We start from the raw sequence: 15,193 nt of genomic DNA, 5'->3' as shown, positions 1-15,193 counted from the left end.
ATCAAGCTACTGATAGATGATAAAAATGCTAACACAGTGAATATCCAGAATTACATCCCATGATCAGTTGTGGTTTTTGGCATGGGTAAACGGAGCAGCTTTCCTGGGGCAACATTTTTTCATGATACATGGGGGCAGCATGAGCACTTAAAAATAAAATCATCTGCGCTGCAAAGTGGTTTTCATTGTGTGGGGAATTGGCAAATTGGCACCCCCTGCTGCTGCATGCACCCCTGCTTGCTGAGAAGCTGCACAGAAGCAGTGAGAAGGAGAAAGTGGAAGGGAGTGTGGGGGTAGAGTCCCTTTATACAGATTAGCGACATGATGAGCCAAAAAAAAAAAAATGGCCACGTGACTCATGGTGCCATCTTGGGGCCAAATTCACATTTGCTGTTATGTTTACTGCGTGTATATCCAGTTTATTCATGCATTTATTTTCTGAAAATGTCAAGTTGTTATGCATTCGGATGCACAAATAGATATAACAAGGGGTTCAAGATGTACAAATTCCCTTCGGATCTGAACAGTTCAAAATTGGGTAAAATAAAGTCAGCCATGTGGGATGGACACCAAAGTCATCATTTTCATGTGAGTGTTTGTGTATATGTTTGTTTTTGTGTGTGTGTGTGTGATGGCACCTGTAAATGGATCTGTTGCTGGTTGTGATTAGCTGATAAAAAAAATGCTGAAAAGGTTAATTTACTGTGTGCATCAGCCAAGAGCCTGTGTGTGTGTGTGTGTGTGTGTGTGTGTGTGTGTGTGTGTGTGTGTGTGTGTGTGTGTGTGTGTGTGTGTGTGTGTGTGTGTGTGTGTGTGTGTGTGTGTGTGTTTATCCTATGTGTTTGCATGTGTGTGTTAATGTGTTATGTTTGTATGTAGGTGTTTGTTTGTTTTTGTTGTGTGTGTGTGTGTGTGTGTGTGTGTGTGTGTGTGTGTGTGTGTGTGTGTGTGTGTGTGTGTGTGTGTGTGTGTGTGTGTGTGTGTGTGTGTGTGTGTGTGTGTGTGTGTGTGTCATAGTACCTTTTCATGGATTTGTTGCTGGTTGTGGTTAACTGATAAAAAAAATGCTGAAAAGGTTAATTTACTGTGTGCATCAGCCAAGAGCCTGTGTGTGTGTGTGTGTGTGTGTGTGTGTGTGTGTGTGTGTGTGTGTGTGTGTGTGTGTGTGTGTGTGTGTGTGTGTGTGTGTGTGTGTGTGCGTGTGTTTATCCTATGTGTTTGCATGTGTGTGTTAATGTGTTATGTTTGTATGTAGGTGTTTGTTTGTTTTTGTTGTGTGTGTGTGTGTGTGCGTGTGTGTGTCATAGTACCTTTTCATGGATTTGTTGCTGGTTGTGGTTAACTGATAAAAAAAATGCTGAAAAGGTTAATTTACTGTGTGCATCGACCAAGAGCCTGTGTGTGTGTGTGTGTGTGTGTGTGTGCATGCGTGCACGTGTGCATGTGTGCATGTGTGTCCAAGTGTGAATGTATTTATCCTATGTGTGTGCATGTGTGTCTTAATGTGTTATGTTTGCATGTATGTGTTTATTGCCTCTGAAAACTCGTTAAATTTACTTAGCAAAAAGGTGTATTTTTAAAGCCCCTCCTAGCCAGTTAATCAACGCAGTTGTATCATTACAAGCCCTACTTTGTTATATGTAGTATGTATCATGGTTTGGGGTTTGCAGGGTATTTTGTTGTGTATTATTTTGTATTTATTTCTTGTGTGGTTTCTGTCTGTGTAATTTTGGTTGGTGTTTCTTTGGTTGCACACTCTTGTCTTTCGGTGGGAGTTTTGCTTTAGGTGTGTCTGGTCCCTTTTGTTTGCCATGCCTTCTTCCTGCTTGTTCTCCTGCAACTGTGTTTAATTATTTCTGATCACACCTGCTACTTAAGCCTTGTTTTCTGCATGGCCTTGTCAGATCATTTGTGCATTATGCCTGCGTTTCCAGCTCTCCTGTACCAGTGTTCTTGTTCCTCGTTTTTGTCCAGCCATGTACCGTCCAGCCTGCCTTTTGACCTTGCCTTTTGTCTCATGTTTTGGACACTGTTACTGAGTATTGTTTGCTGCAGTGTGTACTAAACTCAGTCTGGAAATCGACTATTATTTTGAACAACCATCCTTGAGTCCTGCATTTGTGTCCTGCCTCGTCAGTCTGAAATCATGACAGAACGATCTGGCCAGCATGTGGACACAGCAGGCTCAGATCTGTTACACCTGACACTGCACGTGTACAGGTCTCACCCAGCTAGCAAAATGTCAGGATGAGTTAGTTATCATGCTGGGCTTGCAAGTCGGGTGCCTTCTGGAGAGACTTGAGGCTGGCACACCTCCGACCACATCACCGGCTCCCACACCTGATCCAGTGACAGGGGCAGCCACAGGGTCCATGCATTCTATGGCAGACAATTCTGTTTTTAGCTCTCGCGTCAGGAATGTTTTTCTGTGGAATGTGGCAACGTTAGACCCTTTATCACCCCGTGTGAGTTACATTTTGAACTTCCATCTGACTGGACAAAGATTGCCTTCATGATCTCACACCTATCAGGTCATGCGAGGGTGTGGGCCACTGCTGATGGAGTAATAGATCCTCATCTTGCGAGGCGCTAGCGAAACTTCACCCTGACAGGTCCTGAGTCCTGCATTTGTGTCCTGCCTCATCCAGTCTGAAATCATGACAGAATGATCTTGCCAGTATGTGGACACATCAGTTAAGACAGGGCACACGGCAGGTTTCTGACTATGCCATCAACTTTGGCGTGCTTGCGGCTCAGATTGATTGGAACACAGCAGCTCTGACAGATATATTTTTCCGAGGTTTATCTGAGAAGATCAAGGATCAGCTGATTCCTGTCCAGCTTCCCGAGGATTTGGACTCTCTCAACGTGCTGGCCATCAAGATCGATAAGCAACTGTCAGACAGGCGGAGAGAGGGAGCGGCACCAGCAGTTGTCATTCATCACCCCGCTGGAGCACTACCATTTGGCTGCCTCATTCGTTTATCTGCAGCAGCACAACACCAGGAGGTGATGAACCTATGCAGCTGGGACGCATCCACCTCTCCATGGAGGAACATCTTCACAGCACCAGGGGCTCTCTTTCTACTGTCGTCAACAGGATCATGTGGTCACAGGATGTCAGCTCTGCCATGCCAGGAGATTGCCTCCGTTAGAATGAAGGGTGGGTCTAAATCAAGTGAGTCACAGTCTGTTGCATGAAACTGTGAAGGCCACACTTACTTCTGATGTCTCTTCAGTGACTGTTCCTATTTTTATTGATTCAGGTTCAGACACTAATGTATTACATCCTTCTCTCATCAGGGAACTCCGTCTTAAGCAGTTTCGTCTCCACCAGCCCCTGCAGGTCAGTGTCTTTAATGGCAGCTCACTGGGTAAAGTGACTCATTTAATTTGATTAATTTGATTTGCCAAATGATGTTATGACTGTGGATGTATTATTATATGTGGATGATGCAACTTTGTTCTGTGCATCTTATTCAATCACTAATCTTGGCCAAAACTTACAAACTCAACTCAATGCCAATATTAATTGGGTTAATGAGAATAAATTCATTCTAAATACTTATAAAACTAAATGCACTGTTTTTGGTACTAAATATATCCTCAATAAACCTAGTGACTTAAATTTGACTATCGATACAACTACGATAGAGCAAGTGTCCAAGACTAAACTCTTGGGTGTTAAGTTAGATAATCAGCTCTCACGGTCTGATCAGATCAATTATATTGTGTCCAGGATGAGCAGAGGTGTCGCTTTGGCTTGAAGGTGTGCACCATACTGTCCACCCTAGGTCATGAAAACAATGGTCAAGTCCCTGGTTTTGTCACACCTGGAGTACTGCTCAGTCACTTGGTCTAGTGCTAGACAGGGGCACCTGAAAAAAAATTGCAGCTTGCACAGAATAGAGCTGCCAGGGTAGCCCTTGGTTGTTCTCATAGAACATATGTGAATGAGATGCACACCACCTTAGGGTGGTTAAAGGTACAGGATAAGTTAAATCTAAAGATACTTTGTCATATGCACACTGCCATATTCAAAGGGTATCCAACTTTCTTTGTAGACAAATTGGTGTACAGTGGCTATTGTCATCAACATGTTACTCGGCAGGTTAGCTTTGGTCATTTAATCGTACATTTCTCAAAGTCTAACTGTATGAGGAGAACAGTGTTATTTAGATCCTCAGAAGCATGGAACCATTTAACTGGGGGCATATGGCAAATAAGCTGTAGATATTAACTAAAAGAAGCATAGACTTTGGGCTGAGTTTAATGTCATGAAGAATCAGGAATTGAATCTGTTAATTGTATGCATTATTAATCGCTGAAATGTAGTTGTATTGTGATTATAAGTTTTTGGTCCCCAGGAAGACTAGCAACCACTTTGTGGAAGCTAATGGGGTTCCAAATAAATAAATAAATAAATAAATAAATATCAGGCGTTTATTAGAAATGTCAGTTCTGTGGCCTCTCCATTGCATAACCTCACTTCTTCTCACAAGTCTTTTTTCTGATCCTCAGAGTGTGAAGCCACGTTCAGTGAGTTTAAAGGCGCTTTTCCTCCGCACCTGTGCTACTCCTCCCAGACCCCGGCAGGCAGTTTGTGGTCGAAGTGGACAGGTCTGACATTGGTGTTAGGGCCATCCTCACCCCTGAACGTAATTGTCACATTGGTGACTGTGAACTACTGGCCGTCAAGGTGGCTCTGGAGGAATGGTGACACTTGTTGCAGGGGGTGCAGCAGCCATTCCTAGTTTTGACCGAACAAAGAATTTAGAGTATCTTAAATCTGCTAAGAGACTCAATGCCAAGCAGGCTCACTGGTCCTTATTTTTCCATCGATTTTATTTTGTGCTGTCTTATCACTCCAGGTCCAAGAATGGTAAATCTGATTCATCATCGTGGTTTAGTCCTGAAACTGGTCAGGATCGGGAGGTGGTCGTGAGAGGTTAAACACAACTTTTTACTCCATGTATACTACACGATGCAGGACGCACGATTAAACTGAAACTCGGCGCGATCCAAAAAATTCTCGCACAAGTGAAAAATTGGCTGAAAAAGGGCCAAAACTCACACAGTGTAAGCCCAGCTTTATTGGTATAATAAAAAATGCCTCTTTGTACATTTTTTTTGAGGGGGGGGGGGGGCACTTGGAAGGGGTGTCACCTGGGGGAGTAATTCAATGTAGTACTGCCACTGCCCATAATAATTTCACTTGATGCAAATACTGCTGCACATACGAGGTCTATTAGAAAAGAAACTGACAGTTTTATTTTTTAAAAAAACTATATGGATTTGAATCACGTATGATTACATCAGCCAAGCTTGAACCCTCGTGCGCATGCGTGAGTTTTTTCACGCCTGTCGATGACGTCATTCGCCTGTGAGCACGCCTTGTGGAAGGAGTGGTCCAGCCCCCTCATTGGATTTTCATTGTCTGAGAAGTTGCTGAGAGACTGGCACTGTGCTTGATCAAAATTTTTTCAAGAACTGTGAGGCACATCCGAGTGGAGACCATTCGAGAAATTCAGCTGGTTTTCGGTGTAAATTTTAACGGCTGATGAGAGATTTTGGATTGTTTCTATCGCTGTAAGGACTTCCCACGGAGCGGGACATCGCGCAGCGCTCCGAGGCAATGTCGTGATCCTGTTTCAAGCTGAAAACCTCCAAATTTAAGCCTGTGTTGACCCAGGACGTCGTGAGAGAACAGAGAACATTCAGAAGAGGTCGGAATCAGCAGTTTATCCGGACATTCCACTGTTAAAGGAGATTTTTTTAATGAAAGACGTGCAGACGGATTGGCACCTCCGTGTTGATAGCCATTTGTAAAATCCAGGCGGCTTTTGGTGGCTTTCAGTTGAGTGAGTATCTGAGAAATTGTTTAACAGCAGAGCATGTTTCAACTTGTCCTTAAGGCTTCCAATGGAGGTGTTTTTCCTGTGGCGGGCGCGCCACGCCGGCTGCAAGCCAACGTGCCAATCCGTCTGCACGTCTTTCATTAAAAAAATCTCCTTTAACAGTGGAATATCCGGATAAACTGCTGATTCCGACCTCTTCTGAAAGTTCTCTGTTCTCTCACGACGTCCTGGGTCAACAGAGGCTTAAATCTGGAGGTTTTCAGCTTGAAACAGGATCACGACGTTGCCTCGGAGCGCTGCGCGATGTCCCGCTCCGTGGGAAGTCCTTACAGCGATAGAAACAATCCAAAATCTCTCATCAGCCGTTAAAATTTACACCGAAAACCAGCTGAATTTCTCGAATGGTCTCCACTCGGATGTGCCTCACAGTTCTTGAAAAAATTTTGATCAAGCACAGTGCCAGTCTCTCAGCAACTTCTCAGACAATGAAAATCCAACGAGGGGGCTGGACCACTCCTTCCACAAGGCGTGCTCACAGGCGAATGACGTCATCGACAGGCGTGAAAAAACTCACGCATGCGCACGAGGGTTCAAGCTTGGCTGATGTAATCATACGTGATTCAAATCCATATAGTTTTTTTTTTAAAATAAAACTGTCAGTTTCTTTTCTAATAGACCTCGTATGTGCAGCAGTATTTGCATCAAGTGAAATTATCATGGGCAGTGGCAGTACTACATTGAATTACTCCCCCAGGTGACACCCCTTCCAAGTGCCCCCCCCCTCAAAAAAAATGTACAAAGAGGCATTTTTTTTATTATACCAATAAAGCTGGGCTTACACTGTGTGAGTTTTGGCCCTTTTTCAGCCAATTTTTCACTTGTGCGAGAATTTTTTGGATCGCGCCGAGTTTCAGCTTAATCGTGCATCCTGCATCGTGTAGTATACATGGAGTAAAAAGTTGTGTTTAACCTCTCACGACCACCTCCCGATCCTGACCAGTTTCAGGACTAAACCACGGTGATGAATCAGATTTACCATTCTTGGACCTGGAGTGATAAGACAGCACAAAATAAAATCGATGGAAAAATAAGGACCAGTGAGCCTGCTTGGCATTGAGTCTCTTGGCAGATTTAAGATACTCTAAATTCTTTGTTCGGTCAAAACTAGGAATGGCTGCTGCACCCCCTGCAACAAGTGTCACCATTCCTCCAGAGCCACCTTGACGGCCAGTAGTTCGCAGTCACCAATGTGACAATTACGTTCAGGGGTGAGGATGGCCCTAACACCAATGTCAGACCTGTCCACTTCGACCACAAACTGCCTGCCGGGGTCCGGGAGGAGTAGCACAGGTGCGGAGGAAAAGCGCTTTTAAACTCACTGAACGTGGCTTCACACTCTGAGGATCAGAAAAAAGACTTGTGAGAAGAAGTGAGGTTATGCAATGGAGAAGCCACAGAACTGACATTTCTAATAAACGCCTGATATTTATTTATTTATTTATTTATTTGGAACCCCATTAGCTTCCACAAAGTGGTTGCTAGTCTTCCTGGGGACCAAAAACTTATAATCACAATACAACTACATTTCAGCAATTAATAATGCATACAATTAACAGATTCAATTCCTGATTCTTCATGACATTAAACTCAGCCCAAAGTCTATGCTTCTTTTAGTTAATATCTACAGCTTATTTGCCATATGCCCCCAGTTAAATGGTTCCATGCTTCTGAGGATCTAAATAACACTGTTCTCCTCATACAGTTGGACTTTGAGAAATGTACGATTAAATGACCAAAGCTAACCTGCCGAGTAACATGTTGATGACAATAGCCACTGTACACCAATTTGTCTACAAAGAAAGTTGGATACCCTTTGAATATGGCAGTGTGCATATGACAAAGTATCTTTAGATTTAACTTATCCTGTACCTTTAACCACCCTAAGGTGGTGTGCATCTCATTCACATATGTTCTATGAGAACAACCAAGGGCTACCCTGGCAGCTCTATTCTGTGCAAGCTGCAATTTTTTTCAGGTGCCCCTGTCTAGCACTAGACCAAGTGACTGAGCAGTACTCCAGGTGTGACAAAACCAGGGACTTGACCATTGTTTTCATGACCTAGGGTGGACAGTATGGTGCACACCTTCAAGCCAAAGCGACACCTCTGATCCCGACCTCTTCTGAAAGCGATAGAAACAATCCAAAATCTCTCATCAGCCGTTAAAATTGTCACCAAAAACCAGCTGAATTTCTCGAATGGTGTCCAGTCAGATGTGCCTCACAGTTTATGAAAAAACTTTTATCAAGCACAGCACCAGTCTCTCAGCAACTTCTCAGACAAAGGAATTCCGACGAGGGGGCTGGACCACTCCTTCCACAAGGCGTGCTCACAGGCGAATGACGTCACCGACAGGAGTGAAAAAACTCTTGCATGCCCACGAGGGTTCAAGCTTGGCTGATGGAATCACACGTGATTCAAATCCATATGGTTTTTTAAAAAAATAATAAGGTCGGATACTTTTCTCACAGACCTTGTATGTCTTAGATGATTCATTCAAAGATTTAACCACACAACAAGCCATGTTATTACAGATGTTGGTAATAAAATGCTCAAAAAAGTACAGTCCTCCACGGCAGCAGCCTCTGACCAACCACAGCAACAAGACATGAGCTGTCACTCAAAGCAGCCACACCCCTAATGTGTCAGGATAACTTAGCATTAGTGAAGGTGATTGTGAATATAGTGATGATGTTTGAAAGGCAGTAAATCCATATTTAAATTATACCACTGGCTTTGAGTTTACATTTTGATCTACATAACTTGATTTCATTTCTTCAGCTTGCTTCAGCAGAGTATTGAGCAAACGTATGGTCAAAGATGATAACAATAACCACTGCAACTCCCCCTCCCCCGCCAAAAAAAATGACAGCATCCATGGCCAGTATTTACAGTCTTTTCAAACAGTTCATTCTCTGACATATAAAATATCATAACTGCATTTATTTTTATTTGTGTGTGTGTGTGTGTGTGTGTGTGTGTGTGTGTGTGTGTGTGTGTGTGTGTGTGTGTGTGTGTGTGTGTGTGTGTGTGTGTGTGTGTTCTATTATGCATTATAATCAGTGGGTATTTCTGCTCATAGTATAAATTACTCTAATTCGAGTTGAACAATTTTAATTTAACAGTATCACAGAACTGTCTGAATGTAATCCAAGGAAAATCTGTTTTGTTCTGCAATATTTACCATATTGTACATGGTAAATTGCTATTATTACCTGCGCCAACATTTGTTTGTTTGTTTGTTTGTTTGTGAACAGCCTGGAGCCTACAATTTTTCATGTCATTATGAAAGTTTTATTGAAGAATCATGTTCTAATAGGCAATCTGATTCAATTTTCAAGGTCAAAGGTTAAAAGGCAAAGTCGGGAAAAATCTTGGAAAATTAATTTATAGTTTCTAAAAGAGTAAACTAAAAAAAATAATAACAATACCAATCCAGGTGCATATGTGGACCTTCTGCTTCCTAGGCAGAAGAACTTGTTTCCATCTTCAACCTCTGGCATCAATCTTCTCCGTTTAAGGAATATTACAAAAAAGACCCACAGATTGTTCACTCAATGCTTCTGTGATGTATTTAATTCCAGAGGAACACAATTTAATTCTTGGAAACCCTCTCGTCTTGAGACTGTACGTCATCCAGAAGTTATATTAGCAGAAATAAAATACTTGGCAATAATCCCATAAAGGAGCTGCAGATTCAGATTTTGCAAAACAAAGTTATCCAGAACAGTTCACAACATTACCTTTTCATTTATCCCAAAGTAAAAATCCAACGTTGGGAAGTATGATTCCATCTGTAAACAGATGACTTAGCATCGTCTTAATTCTGAGAGCAGTCCTTATTCTGTATCTCTGAGGGCCATTTTCTGGATTTCAGTCTTCGCTGTGAAGCAGTTCATGAAACAGGGAAACGTCCCAAATGCAGAGGAAAAGCCGGGCAGCTGTGACAAGTCCACCGTCAACTTCCATCTTGATTACATTAAGGTTTTTGCTGACACTGAATTCAGAGTCAGTGTCGTAGAGGGGCTGGGTTTTCTCTGACCCTCTCCGCCCCTGCTCTCTGCCGTTCTATCCCTTTCTCATCGGGTCTCCTCCCCTCTGGTTTTGACAGAGAGTCTGAGTCACATCCTCGAAGCCCCCACCCCAGCTCAAACCCACATATGCGTGTGTGTGTATATATATATATATATATAAACACTCCACCCCTCATTGAGTGCACGTGCTTTCTTTGCTATTTCAGAAACGCTCTAAACTATGTACTTCTCTCAAAACTGATCTCTTTCCTGCTCTTACCATGTGCTTTCTTCTTCCTTCCTGAGCTTGCTGTGTGCCTGAGCTGGGTGAGCTTCCCACCGCTTGCCTTTGATTAGTAACAGACCAGCTGCTTTTTGAGACCTGGAGCTGTGTGCAAAGTAAGATTGCACCAGTCGAAACCCTCTGTGGCACCTAAATTTAAGCCATACATTTCATCATTTATTTATTTATTTGTTTATTTTTTAATCTTAAAACTCCACAGACATTTTTAATCAAGCACATCACCACATATAAATGAACAAATAAATAAATAAGATGCAAAGTAGAATATCTTAGCAGACATGGGTTATGACTTATGATAAAATAAAGAAATAAATAAAAATCAAAGCAAGTCATGTATCATGAAGATCAATTTAGATTAATGTCAACCTGCAAATTTAAAGTTCTCATGAAACAATTTTTAGGAAATATTCAATTCACAAAGAGATTCAAAAGAGAATAATTCCACAATGTTACATTCGTACAGATTTATCAACATCATTTCTTGGTACCTCCAACAGGTTAGATTTTACTCCCTTGATTGATTGATCATTTATTTGTTAGCACCATTATAACAAACTACTACTGATTTTCATTAATTTTGGTGACACTTTGGTGCACGGATCAAGGAAAAACATTAACTTTTATCAGTGCAACAAGAGACGTGTGGATTTTATTTATTTATTTATTTGTTTTTGACTGCCTTTATCGTTGCAAATTTCGATGAGCCAAGTAGTTAGTGCGCTTGTTTCTAGAGTGGAAGGTTATCGGTTCAGGACCACCCCTGCCCATTTTCCATGTAATGTGGAGTTGGACGGGCATCTGGTGTGAAACTTACAGTGTTGGGCAAGTTACTTTTGAAATGCAATACATTATAGATTACGAGTGAGTGTTGTTTCAAAGCAATTACTTACATCACAATATTAGTGTCTCTGAATTGCAACATGTTATCCCTTACCAAAAAGTAGTACATGCAAGTATGTTTCAAGTATACTTACAGTTTACTTTTTATATACTTACCAGTGCTATTTTTTGGTAAGGGATGACAACACTGAACAGTGGACGTTGATAATTACATTCTGCACTCATGCCATTTCAACAGGGGGCAGTAAATCATCTCTATACGAGGTCTGTTAGAAAAGTATTGGACCTTTTATTTTTTTCAAAAATCTGATGGATTTGAATCACGTATGCTTGCATGAGCCAACCTTGAACCTGCTTACAAGCAAATGACGCAACCGACAGGCGTGAAAAAAATCACGCATGCGCACGAAGGTTCAAGGTTGGCTCATGCAAGCATACATGATTCAAATCCATCAGATTTTTGAAAAAAATAAAAAGGTCCGATACTTTTCTAACAGACCTCGTATTAAAAGCATGTGTGTTAAGGTTTGAAAGCCCCGAGCGAGAGATTAGGACCCAAACAGCAGGGAACAGACAGGGTAGAAGGAATAACAATTTATTGTAAAAATGTATAATGAATAGTGGTAGTCGCTGAAGCAGGCACTGGAGGGCAGAGCCCCCACCTTCTTTCTTTCTTTTATTTTATTTGTTTTTTTGTAAAAGGACCATGTACAATAAAGAACATAAATGTTTCCATTTGATGCATTGTACCAGAGTTAGCTTAAAGCTAATTTACATCTGCAGTCCCTTGGCAGGTCACAATTAAAACATCATAACAAAACATCACAAAAACATGAGCTCAAATCTGCAGAGCTGTAAATCACCCACAGAGACATATACACTCACATACACACAAACATATTCACACAGTCATATTTTACATATTTCTAAAATCAGTGGTTACAGAATTGAGTGTCTTTCAGGAAATTTTTCAGTTTGTTCTTGAAGCTTCCCATAGAATCAGAGTTCTTAATGCTGTCAGGGAGAACGTTCCGCTGAGTCGTGGCTTTCACAGAGAAAGCTGACTGACCAAAAGCTGTATGAACAGTCTCTTATTGAAGATATTCTTGCAGATCTTACTGACTGCGCCGGACAAATATTAACAAATTGATGTAATGGGAAGGAGCCAAGCCATTTAAAATCTTAAACCTAAGACAAATTAGAAAACAGTTTATAATTCTCAAAACTAAGCAGATAAAGCTTTTCGAGAATCATGCAGTGGTGCTATTGCATAGATTTTTTTTATCTAGAGTTTTTAAGGTTTGTTTATACAGAGATTCCAGTGGTTTAATAGTTGTTTCTCCTGTCTACCCCAACATGTGATACAACATGACAAATGAGAAAGGATCATAGCATACATGAAGGTCTTTGCAGCATCCATTGAGAGACAGTCTGTAATATGTCTAAAATGTATCAAATTATATCTGTTGGTTTTGGTCATTTTTTTTCACATGTGACTTAAAATGGAACAGGCTATGATGTAGTCCCACACATCTGCCTGGATCAAGGGCCAGCAACTGAGAAGTTGAAGGGTCCTGTGGATGCCTGGGTGGCAGGAGAATTTTGACGTGTGGATGAACTGGATGACTGCTGATCTGGCAGAAGGTGACACATAGAGCCATCCGGCGGGACCCCCTCCAGTGACTGGGATGTCCTCTGAGCCTCACAGATGACCCTCTCAATGTTCCATGTCAATGGGCCTATAATCATCCAATCAGGGAAAATCTGTTCTGAGGTTCTGATCTGCTGATGCAAGCTGTTGAGACAGAGCATCTGGTTTGGTGTTCTTGGTACCTGGCCTATAAGTCAATGAGAAGTTAAATTGTCCAAAAAACAGTGGCACCCTGTGTGCTTACCTTGGGTATGGGACCATTCCCCTGGTGGTTCATCAAGCTGCCCCGGTGGCTCTGGTGGCTGCCCTTCCTGGCCCCTGTGCCCTTCTGCTGCCCTTCTTCTCCTGGTTTCTCCTGGGGCCCTGCATCCTGGATCCATTTCCGTCTCTTGCATGCAGTCGGCCGTATGGCTTCTGATGTGCCAGAGTGGTCCCCATCATATTTGAAGGTTCTGTACTTTTGTCTTGGCCCAAAACTCCAGCCACAGTAGTGATCAGATATTTAGCTGTGATCTGGGTCTCTGTGCGTGGATGGTTGTGTGTTTGTGGCCGTCACACTTTGGTTTTGGGTGCTCTCAAGGGGATCAAGACTCTGGTGTCCTAGATTAGGGTATGGATGCTCACTAATTAGACAACAGACTGTTGCTGTCACTACTTGTTCATGTGTGGTTGTTTGTCCTGGTAAGTTGTATGGTTGGGGCCCCGTCTGCTTGGTGTCTCACTTCTCATCACTTCACAGCTATTGCCTTCACCACTTATCTTTTGTTCTTGTTTGTCTTTGTGTTGTTTTGGTGGTCGTCCCTTCCTGATAGAAGTTGCCGGTTGGCTTTGAGTAGGATGGTGTAGGCTGAACGGAAAGGGCGGATGGGGGTCTCTCTCTCTCTCTCTCACACACACACACACACACACCATGTTCACTCACGCACTACATACCTACTGTCTTGCAAGAATAAATTACATCTGCCATTACCATTACTACCATTACTATATATGCAGACAAGGGGTAAAAAAAACAATGACCACCTGGGCTGTCATGAGTTGAGATGTTTAGCTAACTGAATATATGCAAGATTCTTGTGATCAGTCCACACTATGAACGGAACAGACATACCCTCTAACCAGTGCCTCCACTGCTCCATTGCCTCCTACACAGATAGGAGTTCCCGGTCCTGCACTCAGCAGAAGTCAGACACTGTGAAAAAAAAGCACAAAATGTTTATTACCCTCAGCCCACTGGGAGAGGATGGCTCCGAGCCCGATGTCGGGAGCATCAACCTCCACAATGAACTGGCGACCCGGGTCAGGTTGAATGAGGACTGGTGTGGTGGTGAACTGCTGTTTTAAGGTCTGAAAAGCGGCAGGGGTCCAGCTGAATAAATTCTTAGATGAAGTGAGCTTGTGAAAGGGAGCAGCTATCAGACTGAAATTGCGGATAAATCTATGAAAGAAATTCACAAAACCTAAGAACTGCGGCGGTTGTTTAATAGTAGAGGGAGTAGACCATTCAGAAATGATGGTGATTTTTGAGAGGTCAGGCTTGATTTGATTATGCTGGAAAACAAAACCCATGAAGGATACGGAGGGTTGGTGAAAAGCACATTTCTTGGCTTTAACAAAAAGATGGTTCTCTAAGAACCGCCTGGTTCTTTAACCCTGTGGGGCCGAAGCCGTCGTATACGATGGCTGAGACCAAGCTTTACTAAATTATAAATAACTTTTTAATGATATGAGATAGAAACTTACTTTTTTGCTGAAAAGTTAACTGTGTGATGACATGTGCAATGTGAGTGTCCAATCGGAATTGGTTCACCGTCACATGGTTTTCCAAAATCCAATCGTAGGGCAGATTTGGCTCACGTGATAAACCAAAGATTGTTTTTAGGAGTGATGTGTTACTAGTTGGCCCATTTGAATAGCCCCCTGGCTGCTGGCTCCAATGCTCCCTGTGCCATTACACACAGCAATCAGTAAAAGTGAGCACAGGGTGCAGATGGAGGGCCTCTGATTGCATATCTCACATGCTCAAACACAGTGTGTGAGTTTTAGAGATGCTCCACTCCTCATTACCTGTGAATGTTATTGAATAAGCCTGTGGCAAGCTCTCTCGCTACAGCATAAAAGCACTGTTTACCATATCAATGGAGCGAAGGGGGAGGGGCCGCTCCTCAGAGTGTAAATGGGCCAAATTGTGAAAGCTGCTTTCAGAGCAGGACAGAACACTCCAAAACACAGTAGAAGTAGAAGTCTGTGATGTGACCTTTGTGTAATAGCAGACAGAAATTACTTTGAGATGAAAACAAACAAAATGCATAGACCATTTTGTATATATAGTTCAAAATGTGCATTTGTGTTTATTGATGGAACCTTTGTTGTACAGTCTTTCACACAAGAGCCCAAATTTATAAAGTGTCAAAATAGTTGTTTATTATAGTTTGCTGTGTGTTTTGAATAAATGTGTGTGGAAAATT

The 15,193-nt window shown here is 42.2% G+C and overlaps 1 protein-coding gene across 1 annotated transcript in view; it reads right to left on the bottom strand.

Annotated features, from left to right (window-relative positions):
* Positions 1-9,891, bottom strand: part of dlc1 (DLC1 Rho GTPase activating protein) — a 338,881-nt gene extending 328,990 nt beyond the window's left edge. The window contains exon 1 of the mRNA XM_034187341.1: positions 9,661-9,891. The gene's annotated coding sequence lies outside the window, so the exon portion shown is untranslated. The remainder of the gene's footprint in view (positions 1-9,660) is intronic.
* Between the last annotated feature and the right edge of the window lie 5,302 nt (positions 9,892-15,193).

This window comes from Thalassophryne amazonica, chromosome 15 (assembly GCF_902500255.1).
Source record: "Thalassophryne amazonica chromosome 15, fThaAma1.1, whole genome shotgun sequence".
Taxonomy (NCBI): Eukaryota; Metazoa; Chordata; class Actinopteri; order Batrachoidiformes; family Batrachoididae; genus Thalassophryne; species Thalassophryne amazonica.
This window is presented reverse-complemented; position numbering and strand designations above follow the sequence as displayed.